The sequence below is a fragment of the Adiantum capillus-veneris genome, chromosome 1 (assembly GCF_014529385.1).
Source record: "Adiantum capillus-veneris isolate H3 chromosome 1, ASM1452938v2, whole genome shotgun sequence".
NCBI classification, from domain to species: domain Eukaryota; kingdom Viridiplantae; phylum Streptophyta; class Polypodiopsida; order Polypodiales; family Pteridaceae; genus Adiantum; species Adiantum capillus-veneris.
Genome location: NC_140931.1, coordinates 62,676,300 through 62,698,775, shown reverse-complemented (window position 1 = coordinate 62,698,775; position 22,476 = coordinate 62,676,300). Strand labels below are relative to the sequence as shown.

The following is a 22,476-nucleotide window of genomic DNA, read 5'->3' as shown; positions in this document are numbered from 1 at the left end:
TAAAGTTGTTCAATCTGTTCTTTTCTATTGACACATGGTGCCCGTCTTGTGACATGGAATCGGGACAATCATTTGCAGATTCAGCAAGCAAGCTCATTTCATTCCTGTCAAGAAGAAGATAAACCAGATCAGATGGCACGTTTGTTCATGTACAATATTTTTTAATACCATGGTATGCCACAGTCGATTGTCAGTGGCCTTGATCCATGGATGACAAGTTTATTCTGGAGAGGCATAATTGAGAACATGGGCACGACGCTTAAGTTTTCAACGTCGTTTCATCCTCAGACTGATGGACAATCATAAGAGGCAAATTCTGTTGTCTTGGATCTGCTGAAATGCTACGTGTCAGAGCATAAGGCAAAGTGGGAACAGTATTTGTCATTGGTTGAGTATGCGTACAATAATACAGTGCATTCTTCAACAGGCAAAGCACCTTTTGAGATTATTGAAGGTGGCAAGAAAGCTCCTCCTATTTTTGTCTACCAAGAACAAGATTTTTAAGCAAATCACTATGTGCAAAATATGGATGAAATGTATCAGAAGATAAAGCATGCCCTTGAAAAGACTCAGACAAAACAGAAGAAAGCTGCTGATCACATACAAGGAAAGAAAAGCGAAAATCAAGGTTGCAAGGCACTATTTGGTAAAGTTTAAGAACTATCCAGCTATGGATGCCAAATGGATGGACGAGGGTGAACTTGCAGAGTCACCAAATGTATTGAATCTTTACCTTGAGGCCTTTGATTTGCACCCTACCTTAACCCCTTATATCTCGGAGCCGTAATAGATTGTCAAAGTGACAATTGCTCCGGAAAGAGATCGTCTATAGAAAGAGATCATATACAGATAGAGATCTTGTACATGCTAGACTTCTTGTGTCCATATGGCTTGATCAGTGCTAAAGAAGTAAGTATTGCTTGCAAGAATACCGTATAGTATGTCACGAGCATGTGGCAACTTTAGCTGTTGGTTTTCTTTTTTGGAGATTTTTATTTGATTTGTTTGAACCCCTCGGGAAATCTAAATGCCCCGGAGTTGCATGGCCAATGTGAAACGGACAAGAATGTCCAATGAGAGTTATGGCCGGACAGTTAAGGTCCCGATAGGCCAAGGCCGGACATTTAGTTGTCCTGAATAGGCCAGTTAGCACTATGGATGGACAAGAATACAAGAGACTAGCGAATGTGGGTCACCAGTAGAAAATGACTTGATTTGTGGGCTACATTACATTTTTGGATGTTGCCATAGTCTACAAAGATGGTCAGATGACCAAAGGAAATGCAATGGAAGCATCTCCTAGATTTTAGGGAACTGCTATTTTTGGCCAAGAAATGTGTTTGAATCATTTTGTGCGGAATGATGAGAGAATCAATTTTCACCAAAGTGGTGATGTCAAAATGATTGCAGATTGGGACATTTTTAGACCAGTGTGTTTAAAAGGGGCAAATGGGACACATGGCAGTTCCACGTCAATTGCCAGTTCTCTCTCACACACAGAGACAGAGAGATAGCGTGGGATTTTTGGGGGATCTATTTATGCAAGAGAGCTCTTCCCTCTTCATTTTATGGTGCATTTTCAGGTGACAGCTTTGCCTTGCCCTGTCTCTCATGTATTGGAGGTAGAGCTTGCTCCCTCTAGGTCACTCCTCCCTTATGAGCAGTGGTAATGCCCCACTAGTGGGCTGATCGTATGATTATGTACAGTCGTGTGGTTTCATGCTCAATGGCTAAGGCAACAGCCTCTTGAACAAGTACCGTAATCGTGAGGACACATATCTTGAGAATTCTAGCGTGAATTCTCAAGGTTTTCTAAGGGCAAGTAGCCCATAAGGTGCGGGAGCTTGCAGGCTACGCACACAAGTGATTGGCACACAAAACGGAGCACAAATCAGAGAATGCCTGCTGTATTTTATTGCAAGTTTAGGTTTTGCCAGTTTTCTTCACTATTATGCTCCAGAAGCTCTGTGGGAGCTAGAGGAACACTGTCCAAGCAATTTGGAGTGTTTTAGGGGAAAAACCAGGGAGTTACAGCTTGCTGAAATTCTGTTTCAGCAGTGGATTCGTGTGTGTTTAGGTGTACCAAGACACCTCCTACTCAGGGAAACTGACTAAGTATTGTTATATTGCCAAAATGCTGTCGAAATTTGGCCAAAACAGTGTTTTTCTAGCCTTTGTGAACCAGGACAACGTGTAAGCTTTTGTCAGTTGTTTTCCCTCTTCTTAATTGAAAAGAAATACCGCAAGGGGCGCCTACCTTAGGGGCCAACAAGGTGTCTGTGTCAGCCATAGAAGCATTCTAGCTGCCTGTGTTTTTTCTTTTCTCCTGTGTCATTAAGTTCATGTAAAGTGGGCGACTTATAATTGGGTGAAAGCATATTAAATTTTGTGGATTACTGCCCTATTCCAGGGAAGAGGCCTGGTTTCAGTGGTGGTGTGGAAAGTGGGAGGATGGAGGCCCTGACGACGCCATCCTATGGACGGGTGGACCCGATTAGTCGGGTACTTTTCACAAGTTTACGATGCATAAAATGTAGTTAGATTAAGAATTAGAATCAAGACTAGTCATTTATTATGGAAGACGGTCGTGCCTCTTAAATGTGGGGAAAAAGGCGTCATCTATAAGTTAAGGCAAGGACTTGTTTTCTAGCTCCATCATAACCTTCGAGTTATCGACCGGACTTGTGGAGTATGACCTAGTAGACTACACCCAATTAGGATAGAGATTTTCTTCTCGTTCGTTGCTCATATCCTTGCTCTCTATATAGGGACGAGGTGTCGTCAACGACATTCGAGAGTGAAGGAAAGTCTTTCTATCAAAGGCGCCCCAGTGATTTGGGTTGGGGACCTCACAATTGGTATCAGAGCGTATGTTAGGAGTTAGACTATTGGCATATTCTCATTTGATTTAACGGATTCTAAATGAAGGAACTGCTTGAAATTGTTTGTCTTCTCTTTATAGAGTTTGATTGCTTTACGAGTTGACGCTTTTGAGCGATGGACTAGTTGAGTCCTAGAATGAAGATTGATTGATTGATTGACTGGATAAGTTAAGATTAATTGATTGATTGGCTAAGTCAAGATTGATTGACTGGATAAGTTATTACCATGAAATTTGACTGATTATATAGTTCAGTACTTGTGTTAAGATGAATTGAGAATTGAATAGGCTGGTTAGGCCCTTGTAACACCTTGGGATGGGTAAGCCTAAGCTATTGTGTAAGGGATACATACAGTTGAAAGGGGTTGGATAAACCTAAGTTATTGTGTAAAGGTTACTTACAAATGAATGAGGCTAGGAAGCCATTGTTGGAGCCAGATAGGAAATTCCTCAAGACATTGTTAGTGTGTCACGTGCACAACTAGCCCTATGTGCGTGTGGACAAGGCTACATATGTCTTCCAAGGGCAGCCTAGGAACTGTTCCAGCACTTTTGCGAGCCTGTTCGCAGGACGTGCATGTCCGGACATTCTAGTTAGTCATGCATACCCTCTGATTGCACGGGCAGAATCGGGCGTTATTACACGGTTGTGGGCGTCTGAAACTGTCATAAAATAGTATTAGGTGCAGGGCACGAGACCCCCAGGTCTCATGCCCAGCATGTCAAGTATCAGGCCGGCCTCCAGATTGACCAAATTAGTGCACATTCTTCATTTAAGTCATTTATTAAAAGTGAGTTTAAATTGAAGAGTAAATTTATAAGGTCTTAACTTCTAGACCAGAATGAACAAGAAGCAAGAAGTCAGAGGAAGAACTCAAGAGCCAGATAACTCTAGAGTTTAACTCTAGCACCCAGCAGCCCACGCTAGCAGAGCCCTTCTGCTTGCGTTTTCCCCAGCAGATACTCCATCGCCATACTTTGCAGCACCCTGGAGGCAGCGCTACCCATTTGCTGCCCTCTGCCAGCCTCATCGCCTACCATCAGCCTACCTGCGTTTTCTCAACTTTGCCACCTTGCGTTTTTGCAGTATACTGCCTTGCAGCACCTGAGCTTTGCATCAAGTGGACAGCCAACCTATCAGCCTACAGTAACAGCACTTCAGCCTCAGTTTTCAGATTCCAGATCAGCCCTAGAATCAGCCTCAAGTACAGCCTGTTTTCAGCCAGAAGTTACCTCAGTTTCAGCCCTACAGTACATCAGATTTCAGCCCTATAGTACCTTCTTCTGACAGTACCACAGCATCACCGCACGCAGTTCTAGCGTTTCCATCGCGAAGAACTGTTCTTTAGCATCCGTTTCAGCCCAGTATTGCATCAGTATTCTTGTAACAGATTCGTGCAATCTAAAAGCAAATACCATTCCGGCAACGGACTTGGGGGATTTGGGACCCCGTCTAGTGTATGTCCTCTTTCTCTCTCTCTGTCTCTCACTCACAGAACATTCTCTCACAGTATCTGATTGAACTTATCTCTCCCTCTCATCTCTCCACATTCTTTCAATAAGAAGTAAAAGGAACCTTTAAGTCTGTGCAAGGCACACTTCTTGAGCTAAAGAATCATAAAGTCTTCCGCTGCACCTTACATTGGTATCAGAGCTTTGAAGTGCCTTGGTTTCGCAGCTTAAGGCAGAACTATCTAATATCTATGCGTCTTGAAGAGTGGCAAGTAACCCAGCAAAGAAAGGTCTATCCAGTCTCCCCATAATTTCAGCCTTCCTCTCATCAAGAGCAGTCTTACACTTGCGGTAGGACCACTCGAGGTGAGGTGAGAGAAAGCAACCTTGGTGTGAGCGTAAGGCCACCAAGGGATGCACTTACGGAAGAAGCTTGAAAGTGGGCAAAGAAAACAAAAAAACAAAAAAAAAAGTTTTTTTCCTTCTTGAGCGCAAGTATCAGCAATGCATGGTAGTCACCCGAAGCGGGATGGACGCGTCTCGTGAGGACATGACAGATCCCGGAGAAGAGAGTGGCACACCATGGGAAGTCCTTGATCCTCCATCCTCTCATGTCACAGGGAGGGATGTTCCTCCACCTTCTCCATTCACAGGAGCAGAACCACTTGTGTCGTCTGGTTCATCTACACCTCGATCAGTACCATATTCTCTCGCACCTTCGCCTATGGAGATGATGATGAAGTCCATGATGGACATGATGATGCATCAGGATGCTAGGAGACTAGCAACAGAACAAGAACGGGAGACTCAACGTCTCGCAGTTGAGAAAGAACGTATCGCCATGGAAAGAGAGCACCAAGCACAACGCATTGCAGCTGAAGACGAGCAATTGGCTTTGGAGCAAGAGCGCGAAGCTAAGCGTCTGGCAGCTAAAGAAAAGCATTTAGCATCAGAAGAAAAACGCCTAGCAGCCGAAGCAACGCGAGAAGCATCTCGGGAAAAGAACATGCAGGACCTTGTCAAATCGGTTCTCTCTTCTAGAGCCGAGTCTTCCGATACCGCCGAGTCATAATGACGAGCGAGCAGTACCCAACATTCCTCAACAATCACAGAGAAGCTGACATTTAGTAAGTATAACGGTAAGAAGGATGCTACTGAAATTTTTTCTTGGATTCATCAATCTACCGCTTATTTTGCTACCACTAAGAAGAGTTCAAACAATAGAGTTTTATTAGTTACTATGCATTTGTCTGGAGATGCCATCAATTGGTGTCAATCTTGGCAAGAGGCACAACTTAAAGCTCACGAGGAACACTCCTCGCTCTTACGAGGAGAAACCACTGTCTTTCAGTTGGGAGGACTTCATAAGGAAGCTTAAAGAGCGTTTTATGCCACCCCAGTACATAGATAGGTTAAAGGAAGATTGATGTGCTTTAAAGCAGAATGGTACACTTGTTATGTCTTTTTCTAACAAAATTTTACAGCTAGGTGTATAGCTTAGAGAGTTGGATGAGGATCGACTTGAGTCCTTCCTTTCCGAGTTGGACAATTACATCAAGTTCGACGTCCGATTGATGAGCCTCACTAACTTCAATGAAGCAATAAGGATCGCATTAAAACAGGAAATGAAGCACAATAAAGGTAAGCCGAAAGAAGTCACGAAGGACTCTTCCAGTACCAAGCAGAACCAACAGAATCAGCAAAACGGTAAGAACAATGGTAAGCAGAATTCTCCTTCCTCCTCATCTCCATCTTCTCAATCTGCTAAGTCTCAAAACACTAACTCTAATAAGGATAATAAAGAAAAGACTTCGACTTAGGTGGCAACAGTATTGACACCTGAGAAGAAAGTCGCTAAAGGAATCATAGGAGGATGGTTAAATTGATAAGAAACAACCTCTTATGCTAAAGATGGCAGATGTTTCGATTGTCATATTAAAGGCCACGTGAAGAAGGATTGTCCTAAATCATGTGCGACCTCAAGCAGTGAGCCTAGTGCTCCCGCTCAGGTCAATGCTGCACTCACACCTATGTTTGTGCAAGTAGACGACCCGCAATCAGTATTAGGCACTAAGTCCATCTTTGTACCTCAGACTATAGTAGAACCTCAGCCAGTAGTAGCATCTCAGTCAGTACAAGAATCTAAGCAAGAAAAAGAACCTCAGCAGGAAACAGCACCTAAGCAGGCACTCTCTAATGAACTTTTCAAGTGCATTGGGCATGTGAATGATCTGCAAGTGGATGTTTTGTTTGACATGGGCAGTGAGTATGATATTATTTGTGAGCATGTGGTGCAATCTGCTAAGCTTGTGGCTCAGCCGATGCCGGAGATTCCGGTAACCGGGTTTGCTGCAGGGATGAATGCATCACTTACTCGTATGTGTTCTGATGTTTCATTTGTCCTTCAGTCGCAGGAGTTTTAAGCGTGACTTTGTTGTTGCTAGACTCAAGATGTGATGTGATTTTGGACATCATATGGTTTCATAAGTAGCCTCATGTTGATAGGTCCACTCATGATTTGTGCATCTGTAAGAAGGGTAAATTTATAAGGTCTTAACTTCTAGACCAGAATGACCATATAAAAGGGGCCCTTGGGGGGTCACTTTTAGAACAAGAAGCAAGAAGTCAGAGGAAGAACTCACGAGCCAGATAACTCTAGAGTTTAACTCTAGCACCCAGCAGCCCACGCTAGCAGAGCCCTTCTGCTTGCGTTTTCCCCAGCAGATACCCTGGAGGCAGTGCTACCCATTTGCTGCCCTCTGCCAGCCTCATCGCCTACCATCAGCCTACCAGCGTTTTCTCAGCTTTGCCACCTTGCATTTTTGCAGTATACTGCCCTGCAGCACCTGCGTTTTGCATCAAGTGGACAGCCAACCTATCAACCTACAATAGCAGCACTTTAGCCTCAGTTTTCATATTCCAGATCAGCCCTGGAATCAGCCTCAAGTACAGCCTGTTTTCAGCCAGAAGTTACCTCAGTTTCAGCCCTACAGTACATCAAATTTCAGCCCTACAGTACCTTCTTTTGACACAGTACCACAGCACCACAGCATTCAGCATGCAGTTCCTAGCATTTCCATCGCGAAGAACTGTTCTTTAGCACCCGTTTCAACCCATTACTGCATCAGTATTCTTGTAGCAAATTTGTGCAATCTAAAAGCAAATACCATTCCATAACGGAGTGGGGGGCCCTTGGAGGGGGGTTTGGGACCCCATCTGGTGTATGTCCTCTCTGTCTCTCACTCACAGAACAATCTCTTACAGTATCTGATTGCACTTATCTCCCTCTCTCATCTCTCTACATTCTTTCAGTAAGAAGTAAAAGGAACCTTAAATCTGTGCAAGGCACACTTCCTGAGCTAAAGAATCGTAAAGTCTTCCGCTGCACCTCAAGGAAATCCTCAAGATAATGCCGTATACATAGAAGTTCAAGAAAAGAAGTTGCTACTTAAGCAGATGCAACCACCTTCGTTCAAGGGAGAAGGAACAGATATTGAGAAAGGAGCAGAAGAGTGGATTGAGACCATGGATGACTATTTCACAGCAGCAGGAACTATAGCTGTGAATCGATCCATGTTAGCCTTATTTCATCTTTCAGGAGAAGCTAAGCTCTGGTGGAAGCAACACTGTCGTGACATGGGTATATCTGAAGATTCCTAGAGTTGGTCAGAGATTAAGCAGGCAGTGAAAGAGAGATACTTATCTCCTGCACATGAAGCCTTAACGATAAACGAGTTCTTTAGGTTAAGACAACTCTCATTGAACTTGAAAGAGTACTACTCCAAGTTTGTGACCTTGCAACGTTATGCCCTAAGATGTCCATTGAACAACAAGTTACAAGATTTTGTCAGGGACTTAATGAGTAGGTTAGTTTACAATTGGAAGCAATGAGATCGACTACTATCCAAGATGCACTTCTACGTGCCAGACCCTTAATACGAGAGCAGATTTCTATAGGATCAAGAGAAAGATTTGATGGGAATTCAAGTTTTAATAATGCTACACAACCAGAGGATCTTTTTATCCTAGACCTTAGTAAGGAGGTTATGTAGCTCGTGCACAGAATTCCTCTCAGCTAAATGTTCGTTGCTTTAAGTGCAATGAGTTGGGCCACTATCACCACAAGTGTCCAAAGTTAGCTAATAGAGCCACAACAGTAACTTGGACAAAACCAAGCAATCAAGTTGGTGGATGCAATCTTGAATGATGACGAGATTGTAACGCCAAGTCAAAGTGAATTGGAATCTCAAGAACCTTGGATACTCCTCAAGTACCTTTTTGGAACAAATCTCAACACTTTATAACAAGATACCTTAGAAGGATGCTACCTTAGATGATGTAGTTACTTTGTCAATATGCCTGACCTTTATCAATAAAATAATTTCGATGTTTCCAGAAGTATTTTTGAAGTTCATACTTTGGCCAAGTTTTAGAGATTTTTATCAAAAAAATCAGGTCAAAAAATCGAATATCATTTGAGAGTTTATGGCAAAATGAAGGGTAAGTTAAAAGATATCTCGAAATTACGGTGCGGCTTTATGCACCATGATATGATGATTAATTGATCTTAGTGATGTGTTTTATTGACTTAATTATATCGAAAGACACATTCTAGGATTTTACAGCTCGTCAATCGGACGCCATAATCATTAGTTACGACGTTTTGTATGTCCGAGATCAATAGTTTAATGTAAGACAATTAGCTTGTTAAAGATTGGAGGATAAATTAATGACTTATACTATGGTTGGTTTGGAATAAGAGTTGACCAAAGGAAAAGCTAGAGGAGATTTAGTCTAATTTTATGGGAAGGAGGAGTAATTTTGGTAAAAAGAGACCTAGTGAAAGAACTTTTATAATTACTCGCGAAAAAAGGCCAATCTCGCGGAGTTCTTCCGATTTCTTATTGGAAACGTCGAAACGAACAACTTTCGTGTTGAACACATTTTCATCCGAGGTCGTTTAAAGAGAGTTATGCTATTGTTACCGCAATAGAGTCAGCTTTTCGCTATTCTTAGCACTCTCTCTTCACCCCAAGTGCCTTTAGGTGTGTTAAGCCTAGGATTACCTAAAAACTATCTGTAAAACGTGATTGAATCACACGAAACAAACATGTGATTTTTTATAGAGAAAGTAAAGGATTGTTTGATAAATACTATTGATTAGCAATAGAAATTGCATGACTATGTTTAAGAATTGTATGAAGGAAAATTATTGATTGTATGCTGAAGGAACGTCGCAGGTAGCGGGATGCCTCGCGGGTAGCGGGATGCTTTGCGGGTAGCGAGATGCCTCGAGGGTAGCAAGAAGTTGTGCACTTCGCGGTTCGCAAAAAAAAAACCTTTGCAAAAGGCTCTACTCGTTAAGTAGAGGAAGTCTGTGGTTAGCAGCAAGAGTCTTGTATTGAATTCATTGATTATGTCAAAAACTGCCTTGTTAGAATTTGACTAATCATTGTATGGGTGATGTTTGAAGGATTATTTTAACGAGCATTGTGTCATAAATAATCAATGAACAATGCTTGTGTATGTGAAACAGCGTGGTAGTAATTAAATAACAAGCTAATGGATAAGTGGTGGTGTGGAAAGTGGGAAGATGGAGGCTCTCACGACGTCATCCTATGGACGAGTGGGCCCGCTTAGTCGGATACTTTTCACAAGTTTACGATGCATAAAAGGTAGTTAGATTAAGAATTAGAGTCAAGACTAGTCACTTATTATGGAAGACGGCCGTGCCTCTTAAACGTGGGCGAAAAGGCGTCATTCTATAAGTTAAAGCAAGGACTTGTTAGGATAATTCCAATTTTCTAGCTCCATCATAACCTTCGGGTTATCGATCGGACTTATGGAGTATGGCCTAGTAGACCACGCCCAATTAGAATAGAGACTTTCTTCTCATTTGTTGCTCGTATCCTTGCTCTCTATATAGGGACGAGGTGTCGTCAATGACATTCGAGAGTGAAAGAAAGTCTTTCTATCAAAGTCGCCCCAGTGATTTGGGTTGGGGATCTCACACTTTTGGCTCATAGTCAATTTCCAATGCGCATAATTGTCTCCTTTCAGCTTGTCATTCATTCCCGTACAACACGGAGGCGCCATCGCAAACGCCTTCACTTTTAATAAAAAAAAGTTCCCTCTCTGAAGTCGGTACTCGGACTCCAGTTTGTCCGTAAAGGAAAAAAAACACAAGGACCAACAGCGCCATCAGTAGCTGGTGACGTTGGCGGCAAAAAAAAGGGGAAGCATTGGAGGTCCACGCTGCTTTGCTACCCGCGTCTCCTCCTCTTACTCATCTCTGCCTGCTGCTCTTTGCTTCAACGCTATCCTTCAAAGACTAGCCGCCTTAGGCCGGCCACTTGAGGCTCCAACCGCTCCGAAGCCAGCAACTCCCTTGATTGATCCTAGTGATGCTAAGCAATGTAGCCTTCAATAGCAGATATGCCAGGCGCGTTTCTTTAAAAGCTCTGATACCATGCCAGAAACGTAGGCACTCAGCAGTAAATAGCTCTAGAATTAGTTGAGACAAACCAACTTGCATCAACTCAGATTGTTTACAATGATGGCCCAAGGCCTTCCTTGTCTCTGATTTTAGGACTTTTTGACATTGTACCAATAATAATATATCAATAATATGCATAAATGACTATGAAGTGCACAATCTCCAACATCCTCATTTAAATCATCTAAGCAATCATCGGACAGCTATGCATTCCATTTCTTTATGGATATGATTCAAACAATATCAACTGCAAGAACACTTGGATACTAGTTACAGTGCCATTTGACTGGACAGTGAACATGGCTAAACATTTATCAAGCACAAGGTTCACCACCTTTTGACAAACAATTTGGAAATGATGAAACTCCATCTGATAAAGATGCAGTAACCACCAAGAGTGAGCTTTGCAAGGGAAAAATAAAATACATGCATCGCATCCATCAAGCCACATTGTAACCTTAAACCTTTTGTCCAACAACAAATGGATCCTCTTATATGAAAAAAAACTTTGTTGAGCATTACAAACAATGGCATGTCAAATCCAAACCATGAGACACACCTTGACTTATCGTCTAGCATCATGAAGTAACTTTATGTTACAATGGAAATTGTCTACTTGATTGTTACTTATTTACAAAGATAGATTTCTCGCGGTGAGTTTCAAAACTCACACACTAAGGTTGAGCTTGTGTGTTTCAATAACTATTCCCAAAATGCAAAAGTTTAAAATGGATGTGTTGGAATAGTTTCCCTCCTTTCTAGAGAATAGCTTCTCCTAATAATGGTTTGTGAGTACGCTTTTCCACTTGAATTTCATGTTTCAAAACTATTCCTTTAGCGTGGGAAAGTTAAAGTGAATAGTCCCCCCCCCCCCCCCCCCCCCCCTTCCCCTTCCAATTGCACCATGTGCAAGTCTCGAAACTCAATCAACAGGTGGTCCGATTTAACTCAAAGTGCTGCCACACGATGAGTTTCAATGTTAGCCTTGAACCTTTGGAGTTTCCCTTTCATGCAAAAAGGAATGCTTCCATGCCCATGTGAAAAGTAAAAGAGTTACAAAATTAGGCAAAGAACTTCCATTTCCACCTATGATGCTCCTAAAACTAAGGAAACTATGCAAACTTTTGCCATTTTGCAAAAGTTTCCCAAACACACCATTTCACCCTTTTTCAAAGAATCAAACCATTTAGTACAGGTGAGTGAAAATATGGGGGGACTCAAAGGCCTTTGAGTGAAAATATGGGGGGACCCATGTTTGATCCATCTGGCCCCCCTCTCAACATTTACCCATAATCAAGGCTTTCACTCTTCTGAGACGTTCACAATGTCCAAGAAACTTATTCTACATGGATTCTAAAGCTTTTTTTAATGCCTTCTAGAAACAAATGGGAACAGAATCAAAAGCTTACAAGCCAGAAAGGAAAAAACAGACATGTATGTACTCATCAATTAAGGAACACAATCAAAAGCATACACTCTTGTAATGGCTGGCTCTGCGCTTGCTAGTCTGAAATTCTCGAGCTGATTTCACGAACTCTGAATTTGAGATATTCCATCGTCCCATCAAAGCTGCAAAGCAAACAAAAACAACCAACGCATGGAGTTCACTAATTACACCACTAACACATGAGCTCCCCAAATCCACTCACAAAGATTCGCCTATTTTGTATATACCTCCAATAAGCTAGTGTTATTGGAACGCACTTCCACGGAGATTATGTGAGCAATGGGGCTCTTACCTGCAGTGGCCCCGGCAGGATATTTTGCTTCTGGAGAGGTGCTTGTGTGGTAATCAAGGAGAGAGGGAGAGGGGAGAGGCAGACAGCATGCAAGAAAATGCTCTCGTTGAGAAAGTCCTGCTTTTGCGGAAGAAAAGTAAAGTCTCCGCGCATGCGAGCTATCAGCGCGGTAGAATGGTGAATCTCGTATTTGAGAGAGAGAGAGAGAGAGAGAGAGAGAGAGAGAGACTATCCCAAGATCGTCTCTAATTGACACCCTCAATTTTTAGAGGGGATCTAGGGTTGAAAATCGGCGTCGCTTGTCGGCAAAGATCACAACCGTTGATCCCAGATGTGAACTTGATGTAAACCAGATGTAAACTCGGACAAATGTGGACTAGTTGTGAACTTGCATGTAAACTAGATGTGAACTCTTTAACGTATGTGTACTATAGTATTGTGGCGTAAACTCGATGTGAACTCGAGGTAAACTCGTTGTGAACTAAGATCGTGGCAGGCCAGATCTATGCAATATGATGCTACCATTATACATGCTTATCAAAACGCGTGTAATAGCGTAGTGGTAACGTATTGATCTTGGGATGGGGAGGTTGTGAGGTCGAATGCCACCCAATCTATTATTTCCTCTTAATGAATCGACGGCCCATGATCAACAATGATCTGAGACCGTAGATCCCCTCTAAAAATTGAGGGTGTCAAATAGAGACATGGGTAGCCAACCCTAGCGGAAGTGATGTTCCAAAAAATGGACTACACTTTCGCAAATCGTCTTTGGTGTTGTGGTCTAGAGGACTCCAAATTTGCTCAACAACTTTCTAGTCAATACTTGTTCTTCAAGAGGAAATTGGGATAACCAATTGAGAGAGAGAGAGAGAGAGAGAGAGAGAGAGAGAGAGAGAGAGAGAGAGAGAGAGAGAGAGAGAGAGAGAGAGATCCCACTAGTAGCTGATCCAATCCCAAAGTAGGTAGCCCCACAATCAACTCCTCCTCCTCCTTGAGATGCCAATATAGGAAATTGCAAACGTACGTCTTCTGGCTTGCCACCCCCTAGCACCCATGCAGCCATCGTAACTTCTGCTCTGGCCAACATAGATTGTTTGTTGCATTGTGCGTGCCACACCATCGTTACAGGGCTCCGTCAGATTTTGTGTAGCGTATTTTTGTATTTTGAGCAAGCTTCATCTTTCTTGGATAATGGATGTATGAGCCTGTGGAGTTGTTTGCGTTGTGGATGCCACCCTGCACATGTACTTCATCGCTTTTGGATCTACCAGCAGCAAGAAGGTTCGTCGTCTAATGAGAGTCCTGAATCCTTTGGACGCCTAGAGGATCTGCACTGCAACATCATAACGCAACTTCACTTTCAACAGTCGTTATTAGGTACTCTTCAAATCATGCAAGCTTCATAATTATTTTCGATACTTTCGCTTTTTTTTAAAGTATAGAAACCATTGGTATAGCATGTTATGTTCTCTGCATATGCAAGAGTCTATTGTTCAGCAACTTCCATAATAATTTTCAATACTTACACTCTTTTCAAAAATGCAACACCCTATGGTATACCATGTTTTGTTCTCTGCATATTAAAGTGTCTTGTGTCCATTGTTGCATTAGCATGCTTTGTTCACTGCTGGTGTAGTATGATTTATTCACTGTTGTTCGGACCTGGCTTGGGTACTCACTCAAATGGATTCCCAACAATAGTTCTCCCAAAAAATTTCCCAAGTAGATAGCGACATCCCATCCCTTTCCACTTTCTCCCAACAACCTTACTATGGCTATGGATCACAAGCCATGGCATTTCCCTTTCATAATGGCTTTGCTCACCTCGCAGTGGTGAGGACATGCTTACGCCACAACCCCCCCACTAATTAAATCCATAGCACTCAACCAACCCACTCTCCCGCAATACTCACAAAGTCCCCCTCTTGCCCCTCCCTCCTCTATTGTTGTGAGTTCTCCTAGTGAGGACTCCACCTCCTTCTCCTATGCAAGCTTCCAAAGGTTGCAAAAATGCAAAGAGAACCCAACATGCTACTGGAGCCAAGGAGGCCCCTACAAGTGCGACCAAGAAAGAGAAGGCCTCCAATGCTAACTCCAAGGACGTGGACGAGGACAAGGGCAAGGGGAAGTCCTTGTGGAAGGATTATTGGGTGGAACAACTTGCTCACATCTAAGGGTCAATCAATGATCAATTCAATAAGCCACAGAAACAAGGACAAGATTTATGGAGCAAGATTGTCACTCGGTTGGCATCCTTGTACTCCGACTTTGGATGGTGAGGGGTGTCGCAAGAAGTGGTGGTGAGTTTAGAAGGAATACAAGGCAGATAGGCTCCACAATCCTACATCGACGAATGCACATGTAAGTGGTTTGATGTGATTGATGAGTACATGCATAATAACGCCCATGTGGAGTATGTGATTCATGCTTCATCCACAGTGGTATAGTAGAGTCCATTATTGAAGGAGACAAAGACCAGGGAATTGATGTTGCACAAGATAAAGATAACCACATCATTGGCACCAACAACTTGGGTGTAAACCACAATAGCCGTACAGTGCAAGGGGGCAAGGTAGTGGATGAAGCCTTGGCAAAGATGGAAAACACCGGTGAGCAAATGCTAGAGTAAATATGAACCTCTTCAGCTAAGCAGGAGGCCTTGGATGCTAGATTGTTGCGGCAATTGAGGCCCTCTCTTTGAACTTGGCGCCATGGTTGGAGTCCTCAAAGAATTTATAGGATGAGTGGGGCTATGTCATGCACGTGAATAATGTCTCACAATAAGTTTGCAAATAAGTGTCTAAACATAGCTACATAGCCACCCTGGTTTCCATTCATTAGTTTCATTGTTCTCGTGTTACAATATGCCATGATCCTTCATTACCTTATTTGTAGTTGCAAGTCACCATGATTTCAGTTCAGTATCTTCAATGTACTAGTGTTTTGTAATGGCACATTTCTTCATTACATTCTATGTGTAATGAGTGTTCCATATACCCTTCCCTAAAGTATTTCATTTGTACATTGTTTGAGGTGTCCAAAATGTGTTATTCTACTTCATAAGGAGTTCACATGTTTTTGTTTGTTATAGGCAACAATGGTTCTTGTTGATGGTAGTTCTCCATTTCCTCCAAATTCTACACTTGGCCTAATGGATTTGATGGAAATAAACGACGATCATGACGATGTCGTGCAGCTCCGCTGCCATGAAGAGAAAAAGAGGAGAGAAATGCAAGATAAGCTTCTTTAAAGCCTACACCTTTAGTGAGCAGTGATCATGGCTTGTTAACAAGCCAAGCTTAATGATTAATTTATGCCAGATAAGACTTAAAAGGGCCAACAGATGCCTTAATGATGCCAAAAATGAGTATGCTTGAAGTAAGCATAGATGGAACATTATGATCTAGAACTGTAGTGCTTGAAGTTCTCTATCGGCCTGTCTTTAAGGCTCATCGATTGGAGTTACAGTGAGGAAGTTATGGCAGTTTGAAGTTCAAGTCAATTGCAGATCCATACCGGATTGGGCAACTGCAACTGAGGTGACAAAATTGAAATGAATGCATCGGGCTGAAGTGCTCACTTTGTGGAGCGCGTCGGTCTTTTCAGATCAGTGATCGGAGTTCCGGTCGCCAGGATATTGGCCGTTAAAGATTCACCGAGGGTCGGTTTCGTACTGGTCCGATCGGCTCGGTCGGTGTCTCAGCTGGGAATTTTACAGCTTCGACAGGGTTTGTATGCATTTTATGCAGTTTGAGAAGTCTAATGGGATTTAGGGCTTGGCAGACAGAGTCCAGCTTGATCAGATAATACGGCTTGAGGCCTGTGGACAGTTGTCGGCACTACTAAGCTGGGTAATTTTGGCATTATCTGAGATGCTAATATGAGCAGTTCAATTCATGGATGATATTGATATATATTGATCAAGCACTACTGTGAAAAGATGTCGTGCCTTGCAAAAAGTTAGTCGGCATGTACGCCAGTGCCTGCCTAATGTGGCCGCCCAATGAAGGAAGCTATACTGCTTGGCAATGCTTTAGTCAGTATGTATGCCAAATGGGGTGCCCTTTAAGTGCCACCCACCCAAGCCAAATCGAATGGCCGCCTAAAGGCAACCAAAGGGCTGCCGCCCGCCCAAAAGCAAATTAAGTTGGTCACCCACTTGTAAAAAATGGCTTAAGTGTGGAGGAAAATAAAAAACAAAGAGCATGGCATTCAGCAGCAGCGAGAACGAGCTGCGCAGGGAGAGGAATAGCTCATCGCGAGCTGGGTGCAACTCGGACGCCGACGACCCAGTGACGGGATTTTCTCAGGATCCCAAGGCGACCAAATTCGGAGCCATTCTGGTCGGCTTTCGCGCGCATCATTTTCGCCAGTGCCACGTCATCAAGAGGCATTTTTATGCCTCCCTAGCAACGACGGCGCCGTGGTTGTTAAGGGAGGGGGCACGCTATTAATACGGGCTTCTTTTTGCATGGAGAAAATTAACATGCGAGCTAGGTTGAGGAGCAAGGGAAGAGCTTGGTCGAAGGAGCACAGGAGAGAGCTTGGTTGAAGGCGAGCCTGGTCAAGCCAAGGTCGAAGATTGAAAGGGCAAGAGAGCTTGAGCAGGCCGAGAAGAGTAAGGGGATTCACAAGAGAGCTCGGCAAAAGGCGTGAAGGGAGTTAATAAAAGAGGAGAAGGAGACCTTGGCTAGCAAAGCCGGCAAGGGAGGATTTAAAGCAAGATATTGCCTAAAAACCAGAGCTAAGCAAAAATGAAGTCTCTCTCTCATCGAGCATAAGATGAGCAGCCATGATCAAGAAGGCAAGGAGAAAACGAGGTTAAGCAATGAAAAGGAGCATTGCAGAAAGCTCTTAAGTGCTATCTAAGCAGGGAAAGACCGACATAGAAAGATAAAGTTACAGAATCTAAGGTCAGTTGAGGCAGATAAAGCGACAGGAGGAAATTTCCATCACCGTCATCAGCTAAAGTTTGATTAATCATTGTGTTAAGCCCGGTGTCGTTAAAGGCCCGGTTAATCTTGTAAAACGGGAGCTTAAACTCCTAGTTAGCAGATGATCCAAGTGCCGGTGCTGTTAACAACCCGCATTGGTTAAGGAATAAGTTGTACTCAAATGTATTAATCAATTAATTGACGGGTATGATGATTTCCAGTGTTACTAGCATCAGTTGTTCTTGTTCTCTCTCTTTCACACCTTCCACAACCAGAGGCCCGGCGCCTACCTGGCTCACGTAGCGAACACATATCCCCCGACATCTTTGGTGAACCCGACGTGAAACGAGCCGGGGTGGGAGGTAAAGATGGAGATACCAGAGCAATTGAAGCAATTTATTGACGATTTCAGTTTGAATGGATTTGATAAAAATCTGGCTGTTACAGATTTGCCAAAAATGATGGAACTGGTTTAGGGGTATCTGCAGGAAGAAAAAGCCATGCAGATAAAAAAGCAGATTGATGATGCTGTAGAGCTAGCACTTGATGCTGTTCGGGAGCAGTATTATATTTTTCAAGGATATGATTTAGAAGGTTTTATTGCATGTTACGAAGCTGAGATGAAGAGCAGAAATGTTCCAGAAGATCGGATGATTGCAGCTTTTGAGGAGGTTGTAAACTCGGATTTTAAGAAGCAGGTTCAAGAACTGGCAGAAGAATATCCCACACGGTGGGAGTATTTTGCAGAGGAATTTATTTACGAAAGCTCAAGGATTCTAGATAGGGAAATAAAGGAGATTACTGAACGAAGTAAGGTTGTCTTCAGTAAAGGTGAAGGGGATCAGATGCAAATCCTCAACTATGATGAATTATGGGAGCATATTTCTGCAAGAAGTAAAGCCAAAGAAAATGCGGAGTTAAAAGTAGCAGATTCAATTTCAGAGGAGCTTAATTTGAGCAACGAAGAAAAGGTAAACAATGAATTTAATGCTGGAACAAATTTATATGAATTTTTTTCAAAGATTGCTCGCATGGATGCTACCTCTAATAATGGTTCTAGTGAAGACATAGACTGTACAACAAGCGGTTCGCAAGTTGTTGACCTTGACATGGGTTATTCTGAAGGAATTCATCAAGCAGATGTGCCTCTACAGGATATTTCTAAAACTATCAGCACTATAGCCGAGCAAGACAACATGTTTGGTGCAGATGAGTGCATAAATAATGCTATTATATACACAGTAGCTCATGAAGTGACTAAAATTGTGGACCCAGCACAGGATGAGCCTGAGGATGTCAATGAACCTATGATTTCTACTAACAATATGCTTGCAGATGTTGCTATCACAGAAGAGGATGCTATAATCGGTGAATTCTTATCTAGATCTGAAGGAGATGTTTATGGCAGCATAGAAGAGCTTTCTGATGTGTATACCTCTTCAGAGGGGGTGCCAGACGAGCCTTTACAGTTCTATAATGTATTGCTAAGTGCAAATGAGGAAGCAGAGGATGATATGGATGAGTATGAAGATTGCTCAGATCATGCTGATTGTGAACAGATTATAGACAGGGATCTTACATCTATGCTTGTACATGGGCTGCATGAGGAGATAACTCCTACAATTTTGATTAATGTTGAGACTTCCAAGGGTGATTTTCCCGAGGATTTTATGGATGAAGATCTACAGGATAAAGCTATTTTTCATGATCAAGCTGAAATCCCAACATGTGAAAATTCGTCTGATGATACAGGTCGAGAAACTCCCAAGGTTTTCGTGATGGCTATGAAGCTAGAGGGGGTGATGATGCTAAATCATTCTTGATACTGCATAAAATGCACAGGGTTTTTCATTTGCTTGGGCAATGTGCCAGATGTGGCTAGATTTGGATGTTATTCCTATTGATGCTTATGTCAGTGATGTCTTAGCTGCCAGTAAAAGGGAGTCAGATTTCTTTAATGCTTTCTGGTAACGAGCTTAAGTTGCCAACAGTTTACGGGATGTGGGTGCTGCACTATGCTTCAGGTGAAGCTCTAGTATATTGCGGAGCCCATCAATGCTATGTGATCTCTATGGTGTTTGATCCTGGAGATTCTAAGGATATTCATAAGCAGATTCAATATGGATGGATACTGATCAATATGCATAGTAATTGCGTGCTATTTGAACCAAGGGTAGCATATTTGCACCAGAAATGCTTGATGTTGATTGATACAAGAAATGTATGCTCATGTGGAAGTTATGTTGCTCCAGTGTGTGGGCAATTCCTTATCATTCCATTTGATCCTGGGGGTTACTAAAGTGCAAGTTGCAGATGTAGAGGATACCAGATGCCTGATGTAGCAGGCTGCATGATGCAAGGTTTTGTTTTCTAGATTATGTTAAGTCAGAAGAGTGTTTGGTTATGCGTTCAATAAGATTACATGGTTGGCTTCCAACTGACTTCTTTGGACAATTGATGAAGTATCTTCACATCTTTTGAGTCGGTTCTTCTACCAGAACTTGAGGTAAAGGACTTGACGGCCATTCCGTGTGTAGACAAAGTAAGGCATACTTGAGCTTGACAGGGTTCCCTAAAGCGAGCTTAATGGTCAAGCCGTGTGCATCATTAACTGGAGCACTTGAGTCTGGCGGGGTTCACTAAACAGGTTATCCATAATTGAATGCTTTGAAGATACAACAGATACGGTTCAGAGATTTTTGATGGGTAGCTACCTAATGATTAAGCTAGAACATTGATGACAGGGTATAAGCCTTATTTCGTTTTTCATAATGTGAGTCTGATGATGGAAAGAGATTAAGGTACCTAAAGCAGATGTAGATTAAAGTGCAGTTGGCACAGACCAGAGGCTGTGCAGGTTCAGAGGGGGTGGATGTCGTGCAGCTCCACTGCCATGAAGAGAAAAAGAGGAGAGAAATGCAAGATAAGCTTCTTTAAAGCCTACACCTTTAGTGAGCAGTGATCAGGGCTTGTTAACAAGCCAAGCTTAATGATTAATGTATGTCAGATGAGACTTAAAAGGGCCAACATATGCCTTAATGATGCCAAAAATGAGTATGCTTGAAGTGAGCATAGATGGAAGATTATGATCTAGAACTGCAGTGCATAAAGTGCTCTACTGGCCTGTCTTTACGGCTCATCGATTGGAGTTACAGTGAGGAAGTTATGGCAGTTTGAAGTTCAAGTCGATTGCAGATCCGTACCGGATTGGGCAACTACAACTGAGGTGACAAAATTGAAATGAATGCATCGGGATGAAGTGCTCACTTTGTGGAGCGCGTCGATCTTTTCAGATCAGTGATCGGAGTTCCGGTTGCCAAGATATTGGCCGTTAAAGATTCACTGGGGGCCGGTTTTGTACTTGTCCGGTCGGCTCGGTCGATGTCTCAGCTGGGAATTTTACAGATTCGGCAGGGTTTGTATGCATTTTATGCAGTTTGAGAAGTCTAATGGGATTTACAGCTTGGCAGACAGAGTCCAACTTGATCAGATAATACGGCTTGAGGCCGGTGACAGTTGTCGGCACTACTAAGCTGGGTAATTTTGGCATTATCTAAGATGCTAATATGAGCAGTTAAATTCACGGATGATATTGTTGATCAAGCACTACTGTGAAAAGATGTCGTGCCTTGCAAAAAGTTAGTCGGCATGTACGCCAGTGCCCACCTAATGTGGCCGCCCAATGAAGGAAGCTATACTGCTTGGCAATGCTTTAGTCGGTATGTATGCCAAATGGGGTGCCCTTTAAGTGCCACCCACCCAAGCCAAATCGAATGGCTGCCTAAAGGCAACCAAAGGGCTGCCGCCCACCCAAAAGCAAATTAAATTGGCCGCCCACTTGTAAAATAGGGCTTAAGTGTGGAGGAAAATAAAAAACAAAGAGCATGGCGTTCAGCAGCAGCGAGAACGAGCTACGTAGGGAGAGGAAGAGCTCATCGCGAGCTGGGTGCAACTCGGACGCCGATGACCCAGTGATGGGATTTTCTCAGGATCCCAAGGCGACCAGATTCGGAGCCATTTCGGTCGGCTTTTGCGCGCATCATTTTCGCCAGTGCCATGTCATCAAGAGGCGTTTTTATGCCACGTCGTTGCTAAGGGAGGGGGCACGCTATTAATACGGGCTTCTTTTTGCATGGAGAAAATTATTGACATGTGAGCTAGGTTGAGGAGCAAGGGAAGAGCTTGGTCGAAGGAGCACAGGAGAGAGCTTGGTTGTCAAGCCAAGGTCGAAGATTGAAAGGGCAAGAGAGCTTGAGCAGGACGAGAAGAGTAAGGGGATTCACAAGAGAGCTCGGCAAGAGGCGTGAAGGGAGTTAATAAAAGAGGAGAAGGAGACCTTGGCTAGCAAAGCCGGCAAGGGAGGATTTGAAGCAGGATACCGCCTAAAAACCAGGGCTAAGCAAAAATGAAGTCTCTCTCTCATCGAGCATAAGATGAGCAGCCATGATCAAGAAGGCAAGGAGAAAACGAGGTTAAGCAATGAAAAGGAGCAGTGCAGAAATCTCTTGAGTGCTATCTAAGCAGAGAAATACCGACATAGAAAGATAAAGTTTACAGAATCTAAGGTCAGTTGAGCAGATAAAGCGACAGGAGGAAATTTCCATCACCGTCATCAGCTAAAGTTTGATTAATCATTTTGTTAAGCCCGTTGTCGTTAAAGGCCCGGTTAATCTTGTAAAATGGGAGCTTAAACTCCTAGTTAACAGATGATCCAAGTGCCGGTGCTGTTAACAGCCTGCATTGGTTAAGGAATAAGTTGTACTCAAATGTATTAATCAATTAATTGACGGGTACGATGATTTCCATTGTTACTAGCATCAGTTGTTCTTGTTCTCTCTCTTTCACACCTTGCACAGCCAGAGGCCCGACGCCTACCCGACTCACATAGCGAACGCATATCCCCTGACAACGAGTAAATCATTCAACCATGGCTCCACATAGTGAAGTCCATGAGTAGAGGTCACAAGTCAA

General features: G+C 43.0%; 1 protein-coding gene across 4 annotated transcripts in view; it reads right to left on the bottom strand.

Annotated features, from left to right (window-relative positions):
* The window catches only part of LOC147464891 (uncharacterized), a 42,691-nt gene extending 29,937 nt beyond the window's left edge, over positions 1 to 12,754 (bottom strand). Inside the window, exons 1-2 of one of the 4 annotated variants that reach the window (XM_086517011.1) lie at positions 12,504 to 12,754; positions 12,304 to 12,398 (exon numbers count right to left, since the gene is read on the bottom strand). The gene's annotated coding sequence lies outside the window, so the exon portion shown is untranslated. The remainder of the gene's footprint in view (positions 1 to 12,303; positions 12,399 to 12,503) is intronic. The other 3 variants (XM_086517007.1, XM_086517004.1, XM_086517002.1) reach the window with 3 other exon arrangements.
* Positions 12,755 to 22,476: the final 9,722 nt, after the last annotated feature.